Here is a 27,308-nt window from a genome sequence, read left to right on the forward strand (position 1 = left end):
GCTACTTCAGCCGGGGAGGAAAGCAGTATGGTGAGCAATGTCTCCCGACACAGAGCCTAACTCTTTCCTCCTCTGTCGCAGAGAGCAGCGTGTGACCGTCAGCCCCCACCAGGAGAGCACCGCACGGGATCCACCACTCAAGACCCAGAGAGCACGAGGGAGTTGGAGCACTACGGAGAGCACCGTCTTCACTCAGAGCACTAAGTTATCAATAAATCCACCCTTCGGGGATTTTCTCTGTCCATCGGTTGTCGTGTCGTTCCTCACCTCGCCACACTGGTGGAGAATGCGGGCAAGTGTGAGGTGAACACCGACAACCGACCCCTGAGGAAGTCACCGTCACCCATTATGTTTTCTTTTTTTTTTGTTTTTTGACATTGGTTTTTTGTTCCCTCTGCTCTGGTTCCACAGGCGGCCGCTCCTCCCCTCGGCATGGAAGAGCTGCTTAAACACCTCACCGAGGTGAGCATCCGCCAGCAGCAAATAATGGAGCACATGGCCTCACGTCAAGGAGACGCCGAACGCGAGCTCGCCGCCCTCCGCACCGCCGCCCACCGCACGCCGCTGCCTGACCCCCGTGTCCAAGCCGTACAGCTGATGCCGCGAATGACAGCGCACGACGATGTGGAGATGTATATGCAAATGTTTGAGGCCACCGCGATCCGGGAGGCATGGCCAGAGGACGAGTGGGCCAGACTTCTCGCGCCGCTGCTGACCGGGGAAGCGCAGCGGGCGTATTTCACCATGACGGCGGAGAGAAGCCGGAACTATGAAGAGGTGAAAAAAGGAAATCCTGGGCCGAGTAGGCCTCTCCCCAATCTGTGCGGCGCAGCAGTCCCATGACTGGGCATATCGAGCTCGACAGCCCGCTCGCGCCCAAGCGGCAGAACTAACCCGGTTGGCCCACCATTGGCTGTTGACAGGGGGTCCCTCCGCACACAAGGTAGCTGAGCGTGTGGTGATCGACCGACTCCTCCGCGCCCTCCCCCGCGCGTTGAGGCAGGCGGCTGGCATGAGGAATCCCACCGATCTCGACGAGAGCTCGTGGAGGCCATTGAGCTGGCGGAGGCCGCCCAACACCGGGAGGTAGGGGAGCGAGCGCCGCCTTTTTCCCGAAGGGTGGTCCAGGAGCGACGCTCGCCGGAGGGCACCCAGCGACCCGTGAGCAGGCCTGCGGTTCCCGGCCCCCAGGACGAACCGATGCCCACCGAGCCGCCGCGCTCCCCAGGACGGATATGGCTAGCAGGCTGTTCAGTGCACGACCCGCCGCCGCCGGAGGCACCGCGAGCCGAGGTGCATATCAATGGCCGGCCGTTCATCGCCCTCCTCGACTCGGGCAGCGGGGTAAGCCTGATACAACCCACTGTACTTCCGCCCAGAACCGGTTCCAGAGCCCGGCTGGCGATAACGTGCGTGCACGGGGATACCAGGCAGGTACCGGCACGGCGAGTGACCATCACCGCGACACCTGGTTCCTGGCCCGTCGAAGTGGGAGATCTTAAAGGACCTACCGGTACCCGTTCTCCTCGGCCGGGATTGGCCGGGGTTTGATCAGCTCCTCACCTCCAGCACACAGCCTGCTAGCCGGGCCGGGGGACCGCCGACGCCGGAGATCAGCAAGGCGCCCTCGACGACGCCCCGCGCTGCTGACATCGGACAGCCCGCGAGGAGGTGAGTCCCCCCTCCCAAAACTCTAACCTGTTCTTTGATGTCTTCCAGCAGATAGCGGGAGGGGGAACACTCGCCAACGAGCAGCGCGGGGACGAACGCCTCAAGCATTGCTGGTCTCAAGTGCGGGTGGCGGAAGGAGAGGATTTTACAACCGGCTCCCCACCCCACTCCCCATTTCGTTGTCCAAAACGGCCTGCTTTACTGTGTCGCGCAGCAAAGGGGGGAGGAAAAGACGTTGCTGGTGGTACCGCGAAGCAAAGTCCAAACGGTGTTGGAACTCGCCCATGCCCACCCGATGGCTGGCCACCTCGGCGCTCAAAACACCGCGCAACGGATCCGGGATCGCTTCCACTAGCCAGGACTGGAGGGGGATGTCAAGCGGTACTGCCAAGCTTGCCCGACGTGCCAACGGACATCGCCACATACTCCTCCCCCCAGCCCGCTGATCCCGCTGCCTATCATAGAGGTGCCCTTCGAGCGCATCGGGATGGACCTGGTAGGGCCGCTGCCGAAGTCCGCCCGGGGGCATGAACACATCCTGGTTATCGTGGATTATGCCACCCGCTACCCAGAGGCCATTTTCTCATCCATTCCGAGACCTGGGGGGAGCATTTAGAGCGGCTCCGGAGGGTGCTGCTGGAACTCCGCCGGGCGGGGCTCACCGCCAACCCCCGGAAATGTCACCTGGCTCTCTCCGAAGCCAAGTACCTGGGCTTCTGCGTGGGTCGCGGCCTCATCCGGCCCCAGGAAAAGAAGGTGACAGCTATCCTCTCGGCACCGCGGCCCACTACCAAGACCCAGGTGCGAGCCTTTTTGGGGTTGGCGGGATAATACCGGTGTTTTATCCCTAACTTCTCCTCCTTAGCCTCTTCCCTGACAGATCTGACCAGGAAGGGGCAACCCGAGAAGGTAGCCTGGAGTCCGGAAGCGGGAAGAGGCATTCCAGCAGGTGAAGTCAGCCCTCACCACGGAGCCAGTCCTGCGAGCCCCGGATTTCACCTGCCCCTTCCTGGTGCAAACCGACGCCTTAGACACCGGGTTAGGAGCCGTTCTCTCCCCAGGTCCAGGACGGCGAGGAACACCCGGTGATCTATATTAGCCGGAAGCTGACCCCGACCGAACAACGGTATGCCGCCGTGGAGAAGGAAGCGTTGGCTGTCAAGTGGGCAGTCCTGGAGCTTCGCTATTACCTCCTCGGCCGCCGGTTCACCCTGCTGACCGATCATGCGCCACTGCAGTGGATGGCCCGCGCAAAGGACACCAATCCCAGGGTGACCCGGTGGTTCCTTGCGCTCCAGGACTTCCACTTCACCGTACAACACCGGGCGGGGACAGCCAACGCCAACGCGGACGGCCTCTCCAGGATAGGGGCAGCTTTCGCAGGTCTGTCAGGCTCCACTCCCCACCCTCCCCATATCTCCCCATTGTTCCGCAGGCGCAGGTCGACGCTTAGGGGGGGGGAGTGTGACGGGTGTCCCGAGCGCTCGTCAGCGTCGCCCTGGCAACACATGGGAATCACCGGCACCAGCTCGTCACGGGCTGAGCGGCCGCACCTGCAGCTCATGAAGAGACAGCTACTTCAGCCGGGGAGGAAAGCAGTATGGTGAGCAATGTCTCCCGACACAGAGCCTAACTCTTTCCTCCTCTGTCGCAGAGAGCAGCGTGTGACCGTCAGCCCCCACCAGGAGAGCACCGCACGGGATCCACCACTCAAGACCCAGAGAGCACGAGGGAGTTGGAGCACTACGGAGAGCACCGTCTTCACTCAGAGCACTAAGTTATCAATAAATCCACCCTTCGGGGATTTTCTCTGTCCATCGGTTGTCGTGTCGTTCCTCACCTCGCCACAATATATAAAGCCTAATTAGGTTACTGTTTGCATTCAAAATATAAAGCATTAAGTGTTTTCTTTCAGAATTTTTTTGAATATGTTTCATGCCATTATTAACTTCTTATAAAATACAGTATTTATTTTAAAAGTCTCAAAAATATTAAGTTATTTGGAACTGGTTCCCATTTCCTTTCATATTGCACACAAGTCTCTAAATGATTCAGCGAGTCTGATTCAAAAGGCAAATTCATGAGTTTAAAAGGCTGCGTCCAAAATCACATACTCTCTGACTACATACTTCTTTTAAGTAAGCAATTACTTCATGGATATTAAAGTGTCCATTGTATGCAAACATCAAATTCATGGAAGAAGTAGTAGGTCAGTAGTAGGGAATTTTGCGATTTTTGGATGCAGCCATCATGTTTTTTTTGAAAAAGAACCATTTGTAATTGTAATTTCTTTGCTAATCAGACATTCATGTTTTTTTATGCTGTGTTCTTTGCTGTGTGCAGGAAATTATATCTAATGCGATTATATCTAACAAAACTGCATACTGATGCACACAAAATTGTCCAGACTAGGATTTAAATGATTATCACACATTTTTATTTTTGTAACATTTTAGTCGCAGTCTGGAGGCCTGTTTATAGTAATTTGGAAAGTCCCTTATGTGTCCCTCACAAGCAATATGTAAGTATGTATCACAAATATATTTTCCAAATCTGGGCACAGACATAATGCACAGTATAACAGCTGGGTATGGGCTTATAGCACATCATTTTCTAAGTATGCAATCTACAAATGGCCACACAGAGGTTGTTAGAGCTTATTTAACAGTGCAGCTTTTGCCAGAGAGCGATTTAAATGTCTCAGCACAAGGTAGAATAACAATTTGTAATTTTTCTTTTCTTTGTTACACTTTTAAGCTGTCATCTGCCATCAAACAACACTTTTTTTCCCCCTGTGACAGACACACCCACATCCAATCCAGCCACCCAAACTTCTTACTGTGCCTTTATTTAATTGGGGGGTTGAAAAAGGCCAGTTCGTGTTGGAATTGGCATGCGAGATCTGATCTAGTAACAAATTACACACATACAAAAGCAATGAATTTCAATCACCTTTCCTGTCTGCTTTCCAGATTGGCTGCGTGTCAGATTGCTGCAACGGCCGTCCATACATTTCACATGATGTGAATGTTCACGGGGGAACATTATTCATGAGTCCTTCATTACTCAATCATTAAATAAATAATAAAATGGAAAAACCAAGCCAAAGAACACAGCGTTACTTTTGTTCTGACAGAAAGAGAATGTGTAAAAGACAGTTCAGCAAAAGCACTGGCACACCAGGCATCGCTTTGAATGCTTTCCGAGTGTGTTATTTGCTGCATGTGTGTTTTAGTCCGTTCAAGGTGACTGATGCACAATGTGAGCGGTCACAGTGTGCCGAAACAGTTCTAATAGGTGAGAGAGAGAGAGCCATTAATCCCATAGTTCAGTGCGCTGTAGCTAATTGTCATAGTGTAATTACGTCCATGGACAGAAATACAATTTTGTAGATATGGAGGATATAATGGGTTGGTTATTGAGGATATAAAACATTTATTCTGCATGCAGCCTCACAACTTTTACACATTTTAAAAAGCAAAAGGGGTCGGGAAACAAATGAAAAAGAACTCAAAAGATGACATTCACAGTGTGTGATCCACACTGTATATCACAAATGGTGAAGTAGCTTGCATGAAATGAGATATTATTATATTGTAAACAAACCACCCACGCTTGCTTCCACCACAAACATGCCGTTTTTTCTGCCTACTGTCCATCCTGTGGGCCTTATTAGCTTTGATTAGCTCCACTGATTCAGGACAAATGTGACATTAATGTGAGCTAAATCAAAGCACCGGCTGCAGCTGTCTTCTGTCAAGGAAGGGGGTGAGAATTGTGTATCTCTCCTTTTTTTTCCGCCGGCCTGGTTACATCATTATTGAGTTTTTGGGCTGCTCAAAGTCACACTCAAATATTAGCGTAACATTATGCATTCCATTTCTCATTAATGCTTCATGCAAACAAGGGCTTTGATATCAAAACAAGCTTGTGATGAGGACAATTTGCTGTCAGGAAACTGTCATACCACAGAATCCACCTAATGTGTGTGTACTTAGGAGCCATCAGCTGTGGATTGTTTACAGGAAGAGTGTTTATGTATTTTGGTGAAATCCCTGAGGCAATATATTTTGACATTTTCCACAGAAAATGAAAATTAGAGCGAGCTCCTTTCACATTTTTTCTATTCTTTTCTTTCAAAGTGTTCTTCCGCAAAGCATGCCCTGTGAGCCAGCCATCATCTTACTTGTGAAAACACTGTTTTTATTTATTCATGTCATGATGAGTGGATTTTGCAGTTTGTGCCACTTTGCATTTCTCACACCGTTTCATGCTGATGCGCCTCTGCAAACACAAGCCCCGAAATGAGGCTTAATGCCCCTTTTCTCTCCTTGTCAGCCCCTTTAGTACCTCAGTGCGGCCAGTTCCCACTGTGTTAAAGCTGCCTGTAAGCTTTTAATATTTTTCCCTCTGTTTGCAGCTCTGGCTCTAATGGCTGACCCATGCTGCACTGTAGGGACCAAAGCTCAGAGGAAATCTGCCGCTCGGCTTTTAATGAGAGCGGATCAGATCAATCGCCTCTGCTTTTCTCTCTGTCAGCGTGACAACGGGCCTCAATAGAGATTAGCTTCTCTGCGGTGTTGCTAGAAATATGCGAGGACGTCTTGTTTACCCTGGCTGTGTTTTTTTTCCCCTTCCCATAATTTCCGGAGTTTTCTCACTGTTGCATTCTGTCCATTTACAGACATATCAAATTCAGTCTTGCTTCGGATAAGGCTGTCGATCGTGAATGTGAAAAGTTAAACATGCTTCTAGGGTTTTTTCGAAATCTATTCTTAAGCAGCTCTGCTATTTCTGTCTTATATTTTTGTCAATGCTTGCTTTTAAAGGAATAGTTCACCCAAAAATGTCTGTCATTATTTAGTCACCCTCATGTCTTTTGAAACCCATCTGTGGAACATGCATGTTATCTGGGTCATTTTTTAATTGGAATAATGAATGAGAGGCAGAAGTCGGTGGAAATGCTAGCTACTCATTCAATAATATTTTTTTATCTGGTTATGTCTTTAAAATGGCTAGGTAAAATAAAATGTCACTTAAAGTTACCACGAAACAGGAGTAGTGACCGACCTTTTCTTCTGTATTGTAATGTACAGCTAAACAGTCGAATTATTGAAAAAGAAAAAAGTCTGTAGGGCAGGACTTGGTTCTATTTATTGGTTGATTGGATGGAGGGAAATCTGAACATGAGCTTGCAGTGGACTGTAAGAAAGGGTTTTATGAAGATAAAATGATTGGAGAAGTCTGTCACTGGAAGATAGTTCTGACATTTTGAATTAAAAATTACAAGGTTAAAAACATGCATGGATGATTCATTCACAATGAGATCAATAACATGCATTTAGAAAATTGATGTTGACTTTAGATTTCATGTCAAACATTTTATGAAAAGAACTTATTGGTATTTAAAGTTGATTTTGTATTGTTAAAGACTCTTCTGCCGAAGTTGAACTCAAGCTCTCTTTACCATACAATGAAAGTAAATGGTGAACATGATGGCCAAACAAAATTTTTGTGTGTAAGGATTTTCCTTTCACAAACCTATTGTTTGGCTTCAGAAGAATTGTATAGAGGAAAACAGCTTGAAGCATCTTCAAAACTGCCACTTTTGTGTTTCAAAGAAGAAAGTAAATCATACAAGTTTGCAATGACATGTGAGTGATTAAATAGTGACAGAATTTTTTATTTACTTATTTTTTATTTTTTGGTGAATTATCGCTTTAAGTAAGGACATCTCATCAGTGTCGGCATGACTTGAGTGGTCACATTTTACTTGCATGATTGATCATGTTCTTTTTCTTTACCTCTTTTCGGCTTCTTCTTAATCCTAATATCCATCCTATCTTCTTACTTTCTCCCTTGGTGTTAGCAGAGTAAATCAATTAATCTTTCAAAGAGGTCAATACTGGAAAGGGTTGGATGTAAAGGCGGTCTCTGAGGCCCAAGTCTTGAGCTGCATACATGACAAACCGTGTGTGAAGAGTGCACGTATCAAGCTCCGCTCAAAAAGCAGTATCAGGCTAGTTAAGAAAATCACTTAACAATTTTATTTTTGTAACAATTTTACAAACACTTAACAATTTTATCCCTGGGCTTTCTTTCTATGTTCCTTGGTGCATGCAAAACCTATTTGCTTGTATGGGAGACCTTTAAATTGGAAGAACATCTTTCCCAGCTGCTTTGGATGTTAACTATAGGCATCCAGCATCCAACCTGCATCCCACATACGATTTGAGCAATTTGGCTCATTAGCAAGTGTATTTTAGCTGCATTGGAATTAAGAGACTCTGCGTGTGTGATATCTTACCTAGAATAGGCAGAGGTGGCATAACCATAACACATTCCCTTTCAGTGCCCAACTTTAAAATATACATCACACACATGCAGGATAATTTCATTAAACTCTGAATTTGCAAAGTGAAAACAGTCTGATAAACAATCTGTACCTTATCTCATTAAATTAAATTAATTGATTTTTTGTGTGTGTGTATGTTCTGTGTCCTCGGGGAAGAGAATTTAAGTAGACTGAATTAATTTGCAATTACAGGGAAGTTCGTGCACTTCAGGACTCAATTATGTCCTCTTTTTCAAACCATCAAAGCCATAAGTCTCACTTTTTGAGTAGAGTTACGCTGTTACCTCTTTAGACTTGAGTGGTGGTATTCTTCAAAGAAAAATTTGGATTTTTTTTATATTTCACTGGGTTTTTTTTTTTGCTTGAAACAAGCATGTCACGTCATTACATTGATTTGTCACGATTGAAACAAGTTACATTTCGCACCTCTTTATGCTGTAATGCTCCTTCTCTACAGTTTCCAGAGTTTTCTCAGCAAAAAGTCTATTTTTATTAAAGGTCACACCTACACGCACACAATATGTCAAAGTAATTAGATGACATTAGAATATTCATTCTACAACAGCCATTAACCTTCATTGTGATTGACACCTCACTATGGTAAACAGAATCAGTCTTGTGTTAATTATTCATCAATAGTTTCAATTAAAAAGCTATTTAACCACAAATTAAAGAGAAACAAGCATGCTTTTTTTGTCCTTGTTACATAACACCTGGATTATGGATAATCAAGATAGATTTATTTATTTATTTTTTATTTTTTTAAATGCTAGATTGAATCAACTGTCACATTGTTAATGGGATAACAACAAAACAACGGTCCATATGGTTGTATAACAGGCGCACTAAACTCTAAACTTTAATTTCTCTGTTTTGCTTAAAAGAGCTGAAATATAACATCCACAGGGTTAGAAGAAGTTAATAAACCACCTGTTCTTGAGAGGAAACAATAATGACAAGCTTTGTGTGGTGTCTTTTTTGCATTTCAGATGATCAAAGTATGGTTGAGCGAGTCCTGGGCTCAAGCGAGGATTACAGAATGTGTAGTAGCAGGCCATGTAGAAAGGGTTTCAGCCAAGGAGCATGTTACGAAATCTTTGTGAAACATGTTGAGTCATTTGATGCCCTCTCTTCTAATCTCATACAATATATCACATCAAAAGTGTGCCTTGTGTTGTATATGCACAGATACTTACAATTTGTGTTTAGTTGACTTTTAAACATAAAGTTTTTGTGTGTCATTTACTCATTTATTTGTAAGTAATCCGTTGGCTTTTAATAATTCAATTCATTAATTCAGTTGAACTTGATTAAATTGTCGACAGTGGTTCCACACACTGAAGAACTGTTTTTGTCAATAAAATGAAAGTTGTATGGAATGACATGAAGGTGATGATAGAATTTTCATCTATAGGTGAACTATCATTAAATTAAATGTGTTAATAGAAATCTTCAAAACACAAATAAAGTTATTTTTACTGTACCGGAGAGATTTTTCTCCCTTCATTCAAAGTCCATGCCACCAACATTTTGACGCTTCAAAACATTCTTAAGAAGGTTGTTTATGTAATCCATATGAATCAAGCCGTTTAATCCAATCCTAAAAGGCCACAATTGTTTATATGATGCAAATTTCAGATTTCAAGTACACGCTTAAAAATAAAGGGTTCCAAAAGGGTGTTTTTGCAGTGATGCTATATAGAAGAACAATTTTTGGCTCCCCCCAGAACCTTTCAGTGAACAGTTCCTAAAAAAAAAATGTTTTGGAGAACATTTTAAAAATCTAAAGAACCTTTTTTGACTATAAAGGGCTTTTTCTGCATTTGAAAGCTTCCATGGTTTTTTTATGAACCATCATAGTTTTGGTGGAATGGAAATGCATAGAAACTTTTCAGGATTCATTAAAAATATCTTAAAATGTGTTTTTGAAAATTAACATTTTTTAATGAATTATTCCTTTAAGCCAATTGTACAAATGACACAAAATATTTAGCAATGGCAGGAAAGGGACAAAAGAGAAACTTCATAACCATGCTGCTATAAATAGTGTATCTATATGTGTATGTGTGTTTGTGTGTGTGTTAATGATCACAGAAGCTCTCGATGTGTCACTGCTGTAGTCTGTGTGGCTGTGAGTCTACTTTATTTACCGGTACTGACCCGCCTTTCCTCCAACACACAGCTCTTTAATTACCCTGGCCCATCGATTGCCACTATCTGCTCTGTCCTCCTCCCTGTGTCGTGCTGTCTGCCCTAATGAACATTCCTCACCCCCCCTCCAGCCTCAAGGGGGACAGCGGCAAAGCACAGAGACAAGGCGTTACGCAGTACTGTCCCCAGCATGCTATTCGACTTTTTAAAGGTGGGCTGTGTTTCTGTAGATCTTCTACAATACGACTGGCTGTTAGAGTGTGATACATGATGCTCATGCTCACTGCAGTTCAATATTCGATTTGGATTTTAGGAATCTGATTATGACTTTGTCACTTAAAATGTGCGTATGGATATGCATAATGGTAGCCATTCATAGCTCTGTAAAACAAAACACACATATACACAGGAGTATTGTAATGCCAGTTTATGAGAGATGGGATATTCAAACTGGTGTCGGTTGACACAAGTGATATTTGCTTCTGGTGTATCGCTAACCCTGTTCCTATATGAAATAGGTCCTGGGGGAGAGCCTTGAACAAGTTTTGATTAGTATGGAAATATTATCATTACTGATTATGTCAGTAGACAATATTGGAATTGTATAGCTAAAATACCATTCAGAAGTGTGAGGTTGGGTTACGTTTTTTGAAAGAAATACAGTAAAAACAGTAATGTACTTATATATATATATATATATATATATATATATATATATATATATATATATATATATATATATATATATATATATATATATATTAACATTAACATAATAATTAATTATATTAATTTACATTTATATACACCAACATAACAATACATGGTAGTAAATAGCAATATTTTAAAAACATATTTTACTGAAACTTATTTTTACTGTATGAAAATTACTATGTGGAAACTTCTGTGAACATTATTGATTGATAATATAAATGAGTCATTGAATCATTTCACCTAACTGAATTACCAACTCAACAGTTTGCCGATTCCAAAACCATTTTTAACTTCTACAAAGTTCATTGAACTCATCATGATATTCCTGATATTGCATTTCGCAGTCATTGCATGGACATTAAGTATACGCACAACTATAACTTGTTCATTGTCAGACATTCATACTCAGCTCATATTTAATTTGGTTTTGTCTGTTCTTAAGAGTAATTGCCTTTGCACTAAACTTTATATCAGACATCACAATCTTATTTTTGTTCTCTTTGCACATTATTATTTCAGCATGATTAATATTTCCTGCCCTCATTTGCACTTACAGTAGCAGCCCTTTGGTGAAGATAGTCTCCTCAGCTCTCTTTTCAAAATTAATGTGGCGTATATCTGAGCACACGTATTATTATTATTTTTTTTTTGTAAGACCTCCACCCCACCCCAAGTGTCTGTGATTGAAATCATAAATTCATTATGTCACATCACAGAGTGAAATGTAAGTGAGTGAGCGAGTGAAAGAGGAGGACAGAATGAAAGAAGAGAGCTGTGCTGCTTTTAATGAGCAGATCTGATGAAGGAAAGGGCTTCAGCCTCTTTGAAGCAGCGTGAGGCTGAGTAAGGGGACAGACAAGTTTGAGGTCTCTCTCTCTCTCTCTCTCTCTCTCTGTGTGTGTGTGTGTGTGTGTGTGAGAGAGAGAGAGAATGAATGATGCACTGGCATGGTTAGAATAAGAGTTAACCAGAAAAATGAAAATGTTTTCATTTGTGTCATGGCCATGTCCATGTGACATGGAATTTAATGACAAAATGTTAAATTTTGGGTGAACCACTCTATTAATATTTCTTTTTTACTTCTTTCCTTCTCATCTATTCCTTACCATTATCTGTGCTGTGAGGTTCTCTGTCTGTCTCTGTTCTCTCTTTCTTCTTGGACAGCGAGGGAGCACCAAGGGAGAAATAAGGAAGCATTTATGTGGAGTGATCTTTACCCATCCATCCTGAGGGGCCAGTGCTGTGATGAAGGAATGAATAATGAATATATCAGATAAGAAAAAAGATGAGGGAAAGAGGGCAAAAATGATAAAGGGATATCCCAGACTGAATAATTATCTCCATACCCTCCCATTTAGACTTGTCTAGGAGTCAGACAGCCATAGCCTTTCTCAGAGGTATTATAACAGGGCAAAGTCTCTTACTCTCTAAGAACATGCTTCACTTTTACTATTGTTGTTGTTTACTGTTGTATATCTAACATTAACATGCTGAACATCTGTACCTGCGTGAGATATTGTATGAAAAACAGTCTGATGCCAATAATAAACCATCAGTCAAAAGTTTGGATGCGCTTACTAAACTGTCTTCTTAAAGATCTTTAAAATGAGAAGAAAAATAACTGATTCAACCAGCTAGTGAAGAGAAAACCGTAATGATGAAGTGTTTTAACTTTAAAGAGTCAGGTTTTTTTTTTATACTTTTGGTGAATTTTTGAGGTTATTTGTCTTCATAAATGTCTAAAGTAATAATAAAAAATAATGACTAGGTGTTTTCAAACTTTTCTCTGGTAGTACTGTGTAAGTATTAACATCTGAGTTGTAAACCTACTCAAATTATTGCTTATGTCTGCTCTCTTTCTCTAGCTCATTTTGTCTTCAATGAAATTAATAAGATCTGATAGCAAAAAGAACTTCATTTAACTATTAGACCAAGCATAGGGCATTTATAAGTACGAGTTGTTTCATGTCAACATCAGAAGATTTAAAAAAAGAACTTGAATTGATTGAATTGAATTTTTTTTTCTTACATTGGGTTTAACATAACATTCAGTTGAACAGTTGGATATGGAAAGCCTACAATGACCTTTAAAAAACAACACTCCCTTTTAGTGACTTACATTATGTTCTGCAGTTTAATGTAAATTTTGTTTTCTTCTGCTCAGGCAATGTCAGTAGTATGACCTATTTTAGGGTGGTCGACATTTTACTTTATCTTAATAAGAAAAAGTTAAGCTTCCTAGTATGTGACCTTTCAAGGCCCCAAACCCCAAATGTTCTGATGTTGTTTTGGGAGGATTTAAGCTTTAATTAGGTGGATTTAAGTTTTATTTAGGTGCCCCCCCCCCTCCATCCCAGCCCCTCTGTAATTCATAGCCTGCTAACAGCCACACACAAACACTTACTCACAGAGTGACCCCATGATCGATCTGAAGTAACTGTGTCAATAACGAGTGCCTTTAACCCCTGTCTCCACATGTCCTTTATATTGCTGTGATGGATGTCGCTGTAGTGTTTCTTTGTTAGTTTCTGGCAGCATGGCGGCAGCACTCGTCAAGAAGCAGCATTTTTAGCCAACAAATGCATATGATTAATGCGGCTACAGATCCAATTAATCTTTGCCATCAACTCTTCTATGCTACATTACCAGGAATCCTGACAGGGCTGTGTGCTAAGATGAATCTGTGCCATTCTTTCCATCGGGAATGAAAGTAATAGCTCAAAACAAGTCATACATGAGCTATAATGAAATCTAACAATCTGGAATATATTAATCACTTTTTCGCTCAAATCATGGACATTTTTCCCATAACATACAGTTACATCAGCGCTGATGTGCCTTCTGGTTTTATGGCCAGGTTTCCGGCATTCATATTTCTTGTGCTCGTTCACACTCTATCTTTGTTTCTTCATTCTCATTCTCATTCTCTCTCTCTCTTTCTTTCTCTCTCTCTCTCTCTCTCTCTCTTGCTGTCTGTATGCAGAGCGTGATCTAGTGCTCCAGGGAAAAGCTGTATCCAAAGTCCAGTCACACTGATGGCATTTTAATTATGTTCCTCAGCCCATTAACTCAAATGTGATTGGCTACCAACTTCTATTGCACTGAAGTAGACAGACATACCCACATGTGAAGGAATTCAAGTAATTAAAACATGTTCTAATCAAAATACAAAGGTGAGAACAAACACTAATTGAAATTATTGAACTGCTAGCAGCTAGGAGCAACTGTAGTTTGATTAGCAGGACGTTTATCTGGCTCTGCCTTTACTTTTCAGATTGGTGTTGCTTTAAACTTGCGTTACAAGTCAAAGTGTATCACTCGCCTTCACTGTGAAGTAACTGCTAGGTTAGAGAAGGTCCGTTACCAATTAAGTTGTGCCTGTTATTCAAGGCCCCCCAGAAAGTCCTCCACTGTTGCTGACAGTCGCAGGGCTGTTTCTTGGTACTGTTTTTGTGGCTGCTTGGGGCTCCTGAGCCACTAGGGGACCCTGCGGCAAGTTTGTTTTTGGCAATAATAAGTGTGAATCATAGAATTGGCAGAAAAATGTAACATAGCCATAATTGATGACTTTGCTTCCAAAACATAAACAGACATTTTGCAGAGCTGGGATGAACGGTCTTTGAATATTGAAACGTAGTTGTTTAACTTTTCAAAAATATAATATTATTTCAGTTTGTAATGCTAAATTTAGTATTTACATTGTTATTATTTATAGTTTTTTTTTGCAATTTGTTTATCTATCTATCTATCTATCTATCTATCTATCTATCTATCTATCTATCTATCTATCTATCTATCTATCTATCTATCTATCTGTCTATCTGTCTGTCTGTCTGTCTGTCTGTCTGTCTGTCTGTCTGTGTGTGTGTATGTATGTGTATATCATATAAATGAATAGATGGCATAGATGTATAATTATAGTACAGTATATTGTTCTTTTTTAACCTATTTTAACCTTGATGTGGTAAAACTGAGTACTCTATATTCATTGCAAAATATTAACAAATTTTATTTTTGTCTGGGAGAAAGCAAGTAAACATTATTTCTTTCTCAGCTTTCTCAAGCTGCAAATGACTTCTCATCCTGACAGACAGAGGGAAATGATAATTACACAGTATCATAATTTATTGTTTATCATTTCCAGAGCCCCTGGTTAATTAGTTTTTTAGCATCAAGTCTTCAACCTCCTCTTATATGAATAGTTTTTAAAGTGTTTTAATAGTGATAAATGCGTGTAAATGCATTTGAAAAATATGAAAATAAACTAAAAAATCAAGTTTGTTTGATGCTTATCCCATCCTTCTGTATTAAGACTATAAAGGTTTACCAGCCTTGTTCCTGAGATCAAGCACTAAAGTCTGGCAGGGGATGTGATATCTGTGAATTCTGAAGCCTCAGTTGTTGGTTCCGCAGCCAGTCACGTCAAGCTAAAATCACTCACAACATCATCACATCATAAAAAACACTACTTTTCTTCTTAATAATATTTTTTCTGTGGATATTTTGAAACTCAAATTTTGAATTTATTTATTACATTTTTAAAAATATATACATCTGTGCAGAACAAAGAAAGTGAGACAGGTTTTGTATGACATGTATGGCCAAATTTTCTTTCAAGTGAACTGTCCCTTTAAGGGACACATGTCTGACCATTTTGTCAGCATTTTTTTTTAACTGGAGAGTGACTGCAATAATGTTGGACCTTTGTAAGAGGGCCTGTGGGGTTGTTTTAATTGAGATATAAAAGTTGGATTTCCAAGGACACTTCACAGACAGAAATGACTCACAGTCATTGACTAAACAAGACTGACATGATCACCAGTTTTCCCATTTGTGCTCTAAACTTTGTTATTCATTAGAGTGATCATGAGTAGGAAAAATGAGAGAATATTGTGAATTATAGATGCAAATATGAGGAAGATTATGGAAAATTTCCACTGATGTGATTATATAAACAAAAGCCGGAGTGGTTAGAAGATTTGACCATGTAGGGAATGGATAACATGAACAAATTTACCTACTGCATTGAAGCTTAACTCACAAATTGGTGCCATACTTTCATGAATTTGTTTTTACAAAGTCACATGCATCACAGAGAAGCCAGAAAATTTGAATGCGAAAAAAGATCTCCTGAACTGTGTCCATGATTTTGTTCTCGCAGAAAGTGGTGACCAGTACAACCTGTTCTGGGTTTTGACCTCCGTTCTGTAGGAGCCCATGGGACCGTGGGGATCATGTTCCAAACGATCATATGGATTTGCCTATACTGCTGCCATGCAAATGACCTGAGCGATTCAAATAATCTCTTAAATCCATTACACTTGAAGTGCTGGTTTCTGATTTCATTGGGTTCTAGGACATGGTTCCATTATACGATAGAACTGATGATTATCTGTTGCATAAAAACAGAAAATATCCATCTATTCTGTCAAATCACAGCTGTTGCAAGCATATGCACACTCATTAGTCCATAACGTCTAAAACCCACAGCACTAAATACGTTTTTTTCCCCTCTAATTTGCATAATTGTATATCATAAGCTTTAAAATTGATAAGAACCAGACCATAGAGTACATCTGGTGAATCTAGAGCAGTAAAACTAGTAAAAATGCATGTGTAAACTTATAGACTTTCTAAGCAGGCAAACACAAGTACAGTCTAATAGGAGCTAATTTCACAGTCCAGCAGCTGTAGTGAATTCTGGGAAATGATACGCACCACCCTGGTCATCACTTTCATACATCATTTATTCTGGCTCTCAAGTTATTATTGTGTTTTAGAATGAATTAATCTCATTAGCCTCACAGGTAAATGTCCTTAACTGTTTTGAAGGTCTTAAATGATCACATTTTGTGTGAATGAGTCGCGGTGACCAGATGTTTGTAACCATCTTGCTGTGCCCCATTGGTATGGAGTCTGAATGAGGCTGCTATCTTAACAAATGCCATCTGGAAGCGTTTGGCAGCTCATGTGATTAAGTATCATATCACGGCTAGCAGCAGTAAAGATAAGCATTGAGTGACATACTGTAGGCCTGTTCAAGCTTGATGTGACTAAACAATGACTGTGTCTGATATCTCAAAAATGCTTCCTAAAAAAGACAAACATACAGATGTAGGAAGCAATGTCATTTTAGTATTTTTTTTGTATTATTGTTATGAAGTATTATCATTTTTTTGATAATCCATTTAAATACATTACAATTTAAGTTGATTGGTTAATTTGTAAATTCTACTGATTTGATTGCAGCAGTTAACAACTCAATCACATCTTAAGCAGCACTCTCATAACAACTGGCTTTCTGTGTGCATATAAATGTAAAATTGAATTGCTCTTGTCAAAAATATAGCAAATATGATCCTCCAAGCTTGAGTGTGCTGACTCCTAATAATTCACAAAAATGTCAGACTAAGGTCTAACCTATTTAAGCTCTATCCAATTTCTTTGACTGGGACATTAGACCCCTCTCACATTAAATAGGTATTTTGAAAAAGAGGATGGAATATATCAAATATCTTTTTTTTTTTTTTTTTTTAATCTGCAAGTCCAAGTTTACATTTCTTTGATTTAAAAGTACAGTAAAACAGTAATACTGTGAGATATCATTATAATTTAGAATAACAGTTTTCTTTTAGTATATTTTATGATGTAATTCCTGTGGTGGCAAAATTTTTAAGCTGCCATTACTCCAGTCTTTACTGTCACATGATCCTTCAGAATTCATTCTAATATAATGAATTGCTGTTCAAGAAAGATTTCTTATCAATGTTGAGAATGGTTGTGCTGCTTAAAGGATTAGTTCACCCAAAAATGAAAAGTAGCCTGTGTTTTACTCACCGTCAAGCCATCCTAGGTGTATATGACTTTCTTCTTTTAGACAAATCCAATCGGAGTTATAATAAAAATTGTACTGGCTCTTCTAAGCTCTATCATTGTAGTGGGCAGGTGGTTCTGTTTAACAGTAAAAAAAAAACAAAAAAAAACATCCATGATAAAATGTACCTCACATGGCTCCAGGACATGAATAAAGGCCTCCTGTAGTGAATCCATCCACTTTTGAAATATGGATATTTTTCTTGCAAAAACGCATGGATTTGCTACTGGAGGCCTTCATTCATCCCCCGGTGTCGTGTGAGGCACGTTTTATTATGGATGCTCAGAAGAGCCAACTGGATTCGTCTGAAAGAAGAAAGTCATATACACCTAGGATGGCTTGAGGGTGAGTAAAACACAGGATAATTTTAATTTTTGGGTGAACAAACCCTTTATGAATTTTGTGGACTAAATGTAAAACACTTTTTTTTGTACAATTTAATGCAATCAAACAATCAATCAATCAATCACTTACACATAAAAATAATAACCACTTTACTACTACTACTATAATAAAAATAAAACACACAATACAACAACAGGAAATATTTCAACATCACTATATCTGTACTTTCTGTTTATCGTCCAGTATTTATGCCAATGATATCCCACAATCCCATGTGAGCGGCTTGGCTGTAGATGGAGCACTTAAAAGAAGTAGTTTCTAAATGGCAGTTTTTCAACTCACAATTAAATAATTAATTAGAAATAAGCTTTTTGGCAATTTATTTGTGCTGCTTTTAATTTTGATTGGTAATCAACAGAGATGCTTTTTTGACCACATTGTGTAGTTACAACATCCACCAGCAAGAGCACACAGGACTAACCAGGCAAACCAAGTACATACACGCACACGTAAATAGACACACATCCTCTCTCGCTTTTCTTTTAGACCCTCTAATTCAGCACTTTGTAGCTTCATTGATTGAACAGCGGCTTTAATAGCTTTCAAATACTGCAACCTATCTGAAGAGGAGCTTTGAAGCATGAAGAGAGATGGACCTCTAAAGATGAACTCTCAGTGCTGCTCACCTTCAACATACCAGTTTTAGTGACGCTACTCTGCATCCGTCAATCGTCCTCTCATTGGTAGTGACTATTGACCGGTAATGTGCTCCACACACACACAGACACACATTTTAATGAACATGTGACGACTATCGTGTTTCAACGCACTCTTATGGCAATTCATAACTGTTTTTGGGTCAAAGACAAGATGTTCAATTTTGGTGTCTGCATCAAATTAAATTTATAAAAGTGATTTTAAATACATAGAAACCATATTAGTTGTCTACGTTGATGCTTCAAATAACATCTGTGAAAATAAAATGGCAAAATAAGGAGGAAATAATCATTCCATCATCATTCAGTGTAACAGATATATTAATGTAAAAATTAAACAGCATTCTTATCCTGTCTTGTAAGGTGATCATTAAATTTTATTATTTTAAATGATTAAACATATCTGTAAATGAGTAAAACCTTGTAGTTTGAAGGACAGTGGCACAGATTGGTAAAAGTCTTGGTAAAGAGTCTTTAAATTCCATCAAAAAAATATACAGTGAAACCATGTTATTTTAGATTCAATAACTGCAAATTTACATAGAACTTTTACATAGATCTTTTTATGTAATGGTAATGAAAGGGGATGTGCACATTGGCTAAAAATCCAACAAAAAGCAAACATTTTAAAATGAAAAAGTTTAAATATTTTAAAATTAAAATATCTTTGGTAAACAAATGGCACAGATTCCTAAGAATGAATTAAAACTTTCCAGGGATATTTATTATGGAAATATATCAGATATACAATCATGCAGAAAGCCGTACTGTTGTCATGTACTGTTGAGTATTTTCTCCAAGCACATATGGAGGGGCAGAACCAGTGGCACCTTGGATACAAGCAATAATATTGTGCATATTTTTAATTTCATAATGGAATGGTTAGATGTAAGTGTATAAAAATAGTTTGTTTTCATAGTTTACAAGTTGCCACCTTGTAAAATAGTTACATTTTCTCATGAGATGGGGTTGACAGGTTCACAAGTGTCCTTCACGACACGCCATCGGGCTTTGACTACCGTGAGCCTTGAGGTGTTTGGACACCTACCGCCATTGGCCTCAACATCCCTCGACGACAATTTCACACCTCTGTGTTCTACTTCTACATTGTAAGAAAGGTGTTGATGGTGTGTAAATTGTATTGTGGTCAGTTACCTGTGTTGACCTACACACAGTCCTCTCGCCTCCCTCACTACTTCACAAAACCCCAGTGGGCTGAGATAACAGACCTTGAGGTACAAATGAGACCTTAGGCATCGAGCTGGTGGGCTTTACTGGCATTTTGTGTGGCATTTTGTCTTTAGGGTTTTCCGGGGTGTGCTAGAGGTCTTTCAGTGGCCAGAACCGCTACGGGACAGTGGAGCGAGGGGACGGTGCACTTCCCAGGGTCACTTTGGCTTGCCTTTTTCAAAGACTCGCACACTTTCAAAAGCAGGAACAAAATAAAAGGCAACCTTGGGAGCAGGAGAGCAGCATATGGTGTTTGAGTGCTCTCATTACACTCCGTTCCTCTCACTTTCTCTGGCATTCACAAGGGTCCTAAAATTTACCACAGCTGTACTCGGCAACAAAGAGCCCTTCTTTTGTGCGGCCACCTAAAAGCGGTCTGTTAGCCTCTAAATCCCATTTTATGTCGCTCACCATTGAAACCAAAGACACAAGCAGTGCACACACTTGAGCACAACAAGCACTCAAGCAGCAGGCTTCATGCAGCTAAATTGCGAGATTAGATTTTGTGTGATACGCTGAGCTTCCAGGCGTGCCGTTTTTATCTCCATGTGACAGGATACTGGACATGAGATGGACATGGGAAACAGCGGGGTTGACTTCATCCCCGTTCTGGTCTCTGGATTCGCACGAGATCCCGTGAGACGGCAGCTGATAATTGGTTAGAATCCCAGCAGGCGGAGGCACTGGTTTAATCTTGTGTGTGTGTAATCCTAACGCCTTGTCTGGCACTGATAGGTCCACACCAAACCTGAAGCATCCCCCGAGCTCCTGAGACACACGGCTTCAAAGAATGCGGGGGAACAAATCCTGTGTGTGTGCAAGAGAGAAAGCATAACAGTTCGTAATGGAGAAGATGTTGACATATTTTACATACAAAACTGCTTGAATTTCTCCATTTGTTTGTACAGCTCATTGCCAGTAAGAAGGGGGAAAAGAAAAGGAAGTTTTTAACTTGCATTACCATCCTCCTCCTCCTCCTTGAGGCTTTTGCCTGGAGGCAAGGTGAAAATTTATTGACTGTGTAAATTAACAATTACTTTAGTTCTGTAGTTTTCTTTGTACTGATAGAACAGATACATTAGATGAGATTAATGTGAATTAAAATACTACCACTAAACTACTTTGTGCAGAGTGCGAGTTTTTGAAAAAAAGTATCTAATGCTCACTAAGGCTGAATTCATGTAATTAAAAATGCAGTAAAAAAACGTAGCCACAGTTTAAAAGAACTGTTTCTATTGTAACATATGTAACAACTTTGATGACAAAACTAAATTTTCATTAGCCATTACTCCAGTCTTCAGTGTCACATGATCCTTCAGAAATTATTCTAATATGCTGAGTGGGTTCTCAAGAAACATGTATTATTATTATCAATTCCGAAAACTGTGCTGCTTAATATTTTTGTGTAAACTGTGATGCATTTTTTTGTATATACAGTATATATTGGCACACATGAGTATATACACTAAGTGATATTGTATAATTTGAGGAAGATGGTAAATGGCAGTAGTGTACAGTCAGTCCTGAGGGGAAAAGCTAAGTTGTGTAATGGCTAGAGTGTTTTTCTTTGTGAAGCGTGTAGAGGTGAGCACCTCAGTATAGAGTTCAGCATGTTGACAGCTGACACTGTTCTTTACTTTACAATGGTGGGTTAGAGTTCGTAGAGAAATTCACTGTTTTTGCTTGTACCTTAGCGTACTTTATATTTATCTTTGTTTCTCTGTACCTGCATAGTGTATGTTTACCCGTTTTGGGTAGAAGTAATAAAAAAAATGAAATGAGCTCTACTGCCTCAAGTTCTCTCCCTAAACTAGCTAAACATCCCATGGATGGCGTCTGTTCTGCTGTCGCTGGGTTGAACGTGACCTTTCTGCTGAACTGTCACAGCACAGGCCTGTCACTGGGGTTGTTCAGGGATGTCACTGTTCTAGAATGGAGTAGGAGTTTGCAGGATCCATTCCTGGATATGGCTTGGTAATGAGCGATAGCTGCATTTGGCTGGGTTTACTGGCAGCCCACGTTAGATAAATGGGGATCCTGACTGCCCGACGCAAGCAGGCTCAGCCTACAAGCTGCCAATAGAGATCAGGTTGCATTATGAAATTAAAAATATGCACACTATTATTGCTTGTATTTTAATCCAAGGTGCCACTGGTTCTGCCCCTCCATATGTGCTTGGAGAAAATACTCACAAGTACATGACAACAGTACGGCTTTCTGCAAGATTGTATTTCTGAGATATTTCCATAGAAAGTCATAAGTACCTTTGGAAAGTTTTGACTCATTCTCAGGGAACTGTGCCATTTGTGCACCAAAGATACTTTTAATAGAACTTTTTCATTTTCAAAATGTTTGTTTTTCCCCCTTTCATTACCATTACATAAAACAACATAATTCTATATAACTTAGCTGTTATTGAATCTTAAATAAAATGGTTTCACTGTAATGTGTTTTTAAAACAATATTTATTTATATTTAAAAAATATCTTCTAAGAAAATGCAGAATTAGCATTTTTCTTTCTGTTCACCTCCATTCAATGTTTAATTATAGGGGTGATCTTTTTAGTACAGTTTATAGAGTTATAGAGTTTTTCTTAACATAAATTCAAAATAATTGACTGTGTTTTGGTCTAATGATATTTGCTAATTCAGACCATCATTATCTGTTTTGACACTGACTTTCAACTCCAAAATATTTTGAATATAACTGAGATATTTTATTGGTAAAAATGTTGGGTATTTTTCATTTATTTTCATTTATTTTATTTTTATTTACATTTTTTATACTTTATATCATTTCATGTACAAATGGCTCCATTTGCCCCTGGGTTAGTGTCTGTGCCAGTGCCACAAATTAAAAGTTGACATTCAAGGAAATCACAGGGTTGCAAATCAATCTTATTCTATGGTCTTGTAGCCCTTGAGCCCCACAATGATGGTGGAGCTTAACGACTCAATATATCAATATGCATCTTCCAGCAAAGGGTACTTAGCCCAAGCAGAGGGATAGTAGTATTTGAAGGAAAATCCACATGACACATTATAGAAGACATAAGGTCATATACAGAGGGCATGGTCATCTCAAACAGACAGGATGAGCCTCTTAGGTCATTGAAAGGAGCTGAGAGAGGAGTTAATTTGATGTACATGTCAAAAGAAGTGTGTGACGATGGTGTTTGCCATGAAATACCACTAAAAATAACTGTTTCGTGCATTCACCCCAACTCTCTTACACACACACGCACACACACACACATACTCGCTCAGCCTGTTTGTACCTGTCCCTGTTCCCCAGACTCGGCTCTATGTTTGTGCCGAAAGCTGCTATCTTGCTCTCTAATTACACTATATCTCTCTCACACACCTTTCTCACCACAACTGATTGTCTCTTGCATCTCCCCATTCTCAGAGGTTTTATTCTGTCTGTCACCCACCCACACTCACACTGTACGCACACAGGGCACACACTTAAGCCCCATCTACGACCCAACAGAGCTGCCGAGGTTGACATTTCGCCCACTGAGTGGTCAATTAAAGAAGAAATCCATGGCATTTATGCCTTTATCCATAAACACAGACCTCTGTCATTTAATGATGCTACCCCCTACAGACACAGGTGTATATACACAAACTTTCATACACAAACACTTCTAAATTTGTCAGCTGTTTTGCATTTCTTCCCCTCTCTTTCTGCACTCTCCCCTCCCTTTTCTCTCCGACTTTCCTTTACTTATATTTCCCCTAAAACTGAAAATTCATCATTTACTAACTTTCACATTGTTCAAAACTCGCATGGCTTGCTTTCTACAGTAGAAAACAAAAGCTCACTCACTATTTTCCAGGTCTTCTGATGCAGTATTATAACTTTGCGATGACCAGATTGAAATTTAAGTCATTATTCACTGATAACGTTTCCCTTCAGTATGCTGCTAACTTGACAGCTGAAAAGCGAATCATTGAGTCGGTGAGTTCAATTTGTGAAGTAGATCAGAGAAGAAATTCTTTTGAACCAGTTCTTTTCAATAAGCATGTTGCTCTGGTTCAAGGATTAAACTGATCAGAATAAAAGCAAAATTGAGAAATGTGGCTTAGTTCAGTTATCAAAGGCCGCAAGTTGATTTAAGTTTATGCACTGTGTGTTTTGAAGTGAAGTGTGGCACTGTGTTCATTTACACACATGCAGCTCATGATTCATTGTTTTCAGTGGCTCAGAGTGGCTTGGTTTACAGTAAATGCTGTTTTACACTAACTCATCTCTCCATGTGCTGGGAGTTTGGAACAAATTCATATCCTCATATGCACATGCACAAAACCATCTTCTCAAACTTGTATTGAGAACCAGCTGTTGTCAGTAAAAGAGAAGCTTTAAGTGCTCCCTGTGGTTTTCTGCCTAATTAAAAATTTGATGGTTTAATGTTTGAAAATGTAGAAGTTAAGACAGCCATAAATATTAGTACTGTAATTTTACAATTGTACTACAAATTTGATTGATTGATTGAATTTACTTATTTATCAATCATTTTTTAATCTTATTGGAAAATATTACAATAGCAATATTTGTTTGATATTTTTATTTAGTAATAATAACAATCATAATAACATGTAAAATAAATGTTGATATAATTCCAAACATTTTGGCCAAATTATGCAGCCCTACAAACCTTTTTCTTTTAAAAATCTTTTTAAAAAGATTAAAAAAAATTTGATCACATTTATCAGAAAAATCTAAATTTTATTTTTTCTTATTTTAACATTATGTAGCCCAATGATTCTTTCGATTCTTAGGTTCCCAAAATAAGTTTTTGCCAAGACTTGGGTTATAGCACATATGTCAGATTGACTAATTTTATGATGTATATTTGGAGCTTGAAAATGGCATTATGATGAGTAAATAATGACAGATTTTTTAGTACTCCTTCAGTTTACTGATCTCAATAACCAGCTTAATTGTCATAAAATGCTACACATTCATGAGGGTCTCCCACTGAGGCTAAATGAAAGCATCTTCCATATTAAAAACACAAAACTGACAATAATGGCGAGAATGGAATGACGGTGCGAGAGTGGAGATGAGCAGTGGTTTACTGTTCTTCAAATTTTCATTTTATTGGTCACTGCGCTATGTATGTGGGTGGGCAGGTGCTTAGAGGGTCTTTAAAGTCGAGCTGCAGATGATAACCAAAGCTTCTCACAATACCGTTGCTAATTCTGAAGTGTGGAGAAATGCAAGTCTTATTCTGTATAATCTCCTATTTTCAAAGAGGGGGACTGCATAACCCATTAATGTAGATATATGAGCTCCATATGGTCTTTAATTCTTAAGGCATTTGCATAAAGCTAAGGCAGAAATACGTATACTTATTCTTAGTGATATGCAAATCTCTAACTTAATTTGCATAGCTTTCGCATTTACAGTACTTGCATCAATAAAGGCACGACAGCTCCACTTTGTGTTCTCAAACGGGTCCTGCTGGGAAAAAAACACGCATAGGTCTGGGAAAAACATACAAATAAACTTGTAAACACACACAACACAAAGTAGCTTATAACTGACTCCGTCAAGACTCATCTGCGCTACGATGCTAACTCTTTGTTGATAAAGTGCGACTGTTGTATTGCGTTTTGAAATATACAGGCTCGCTGTGGCTTTGTTTCAACCTCTCTCATTTACCTAGCATTACGCCTTATCTGTTTTCAGCTGTCTAAAAAGTAATTAACATTTGTCATGCCAGGGCATCATCCTTTAGCATAGGTGACACTTTTATTTGTGCGTTTCATTCATATAAAGCACATTAATCAATATGGTGCTAAAAGATTATAGAAGTCTTTTACCGTATGACATGAAGACTTGAATGAATGAAGGAAAAAGGTTGCATATCTTATGCAAACGGTTTCTTATTTACTCTCATTTACGCAAGAGCAGTGCCGCATTTAGTAAACAGCTGTCAGAAGTGAATAACACCCTTTATCTCAGTGTGAGATATCATGCGCTGTCCTCCAGGGTAACAAAGCAAAAACTGATGCTGGCAACATGCGTAATCACATGCTAATATTGAGCGCATGTTCAAGCAAAGGCCTCCAAATTCCTTTCATTTCCAGGAAATTTGTTGGATATTAGAAAAGGAAAACTAGAGGACAAAGGCACTGTAGGACAAGTTTTCATCTACAAACTGGTCATTGTCCTTTCACTGCTCTCAGTAAATGTCTATGTCCTGCCCTATTAAAACATCTGAATTATGACTTCATCAACAAACTAAGCCTCTCATCGCATCTTTAAATGCTCACAGGGTTTTTTGTATTTCATTTATTTAAGATATCTTTGGAAATGCGGAATTTTCTCTGTCAATTGTTGGATGCGAGTATGATAGTGTGTCCAATATATGTGTCTTTTGGGAGGGACAATTTGTTTGTCCTGGAGATTATTACCTTATATGCAGTCCTGAGGGATAAACCCTGCAGGCAGACAGCTTCTTAATAGCATTTTACTTTATCAGGGTACACCAATGTGCACCCCGTGTGTTTGCTTTTAGACATCGAATCGCAACTCTGATGGAAGCAAACATCAAGTATCGGAGTAAATTGGAACCCCCCCCCACCCCTTTGCTTTAAATCCCATGAAATCTCAAGGTCCCCAAAGTAATTAGCGTCTCGTTGGGATGGGGGCTCTGAGGGAAGCCCCTCTGAACCCCTTACCTCTACAGACATCCTTCCTCAAGAACACACACACAATTGCGTTATTCCATTTCTCAAACCTTTGTCCCTCTCCTCAGCAATGATGCTAAGTTTGATGATAAGATGCTAAAACTTTGTTCTACAATGCAAAACAACTGCAAATACTAATAAAAAACAGCTCTGTTGTTCAGAGCTGACAGTGACTTGCATTATGGATCAGCTCTGAAGCATTGGGGTGTCCTGTTCCGTTGTGTGGACACATACACACACATACTGCGTTTCCCCTAAACCGCATCTGCTAGAGAGGCCAGTTTTCTACCATTTTCTGAGATTAAACAACATCTCACTTGGTGATATGGGTCAGATAAATGTTTCCGCAGACAATGGAAAGCTCTTATTTATAAGAATAATAATTTCACTGTCCTCCCTGACCAAAATATACAGGTTAGAAAGGTGGGATTGAATGAGTTTACATGCCTCAGGGGGAGTGCAGTGTCTGTCTTAGATAAGGAGGACGTGTCCCCTCATCTCCATGCAGGTCTGGTGAAACATGGCTGCAGGCCAGGTCAGGGCACCCATT

The 27,308-nt window shown here is 39.9% G+C and overlaps 1 long non-coding RNA gene across 7 annotated transcripts in view; it reads left to right on the plus strand.

Moving 5' to 3' along the window:
* Window positions 1–27,308, plus strand: part of LOC122139436 — an 84,166-nt gene that overhangs the window by 31,107 nt on the left and 25,751 nt on the right. For 2 of the 7 annotated variants that reach the window (XR_006156288.1, XR_006156285.1), the window contains exon 5: window positions 10,209–10,779. The exons of 2 other annotated variants lie outside the window; for them this stretch is intronic. This is a non-coding gene — a long non-coding RNA (uncharacterized LOC122139436). Of the gene's footprint in view, window positions 1–4,643; window positions 4,827–9,015; window positions 9,434–10,208; window positions 10,780–16,052; window positions 17,246–27,308 lie in introns of those variants that run through there. 3 more of the 7 variants (XR_006156289.1, XR_006156291.1, XR_006156286.1) reach the window with 3 other exon arrangements.

This window comes from Cyprinus carpio, chromosome B13 (genome assembly GCF_018340385.1).
Source record: "Cyprinus carpio isolate SPL01 chromosome B13, ASM1834038v1, whole genome shotgun sequence".
NCBI classification, from domain to species: Eukaryota; Metazoa; Chordata; class Actinopteri; order Cypriniformes; family Cyprinidae; genus Cyprinus; species Cyprinus carpio.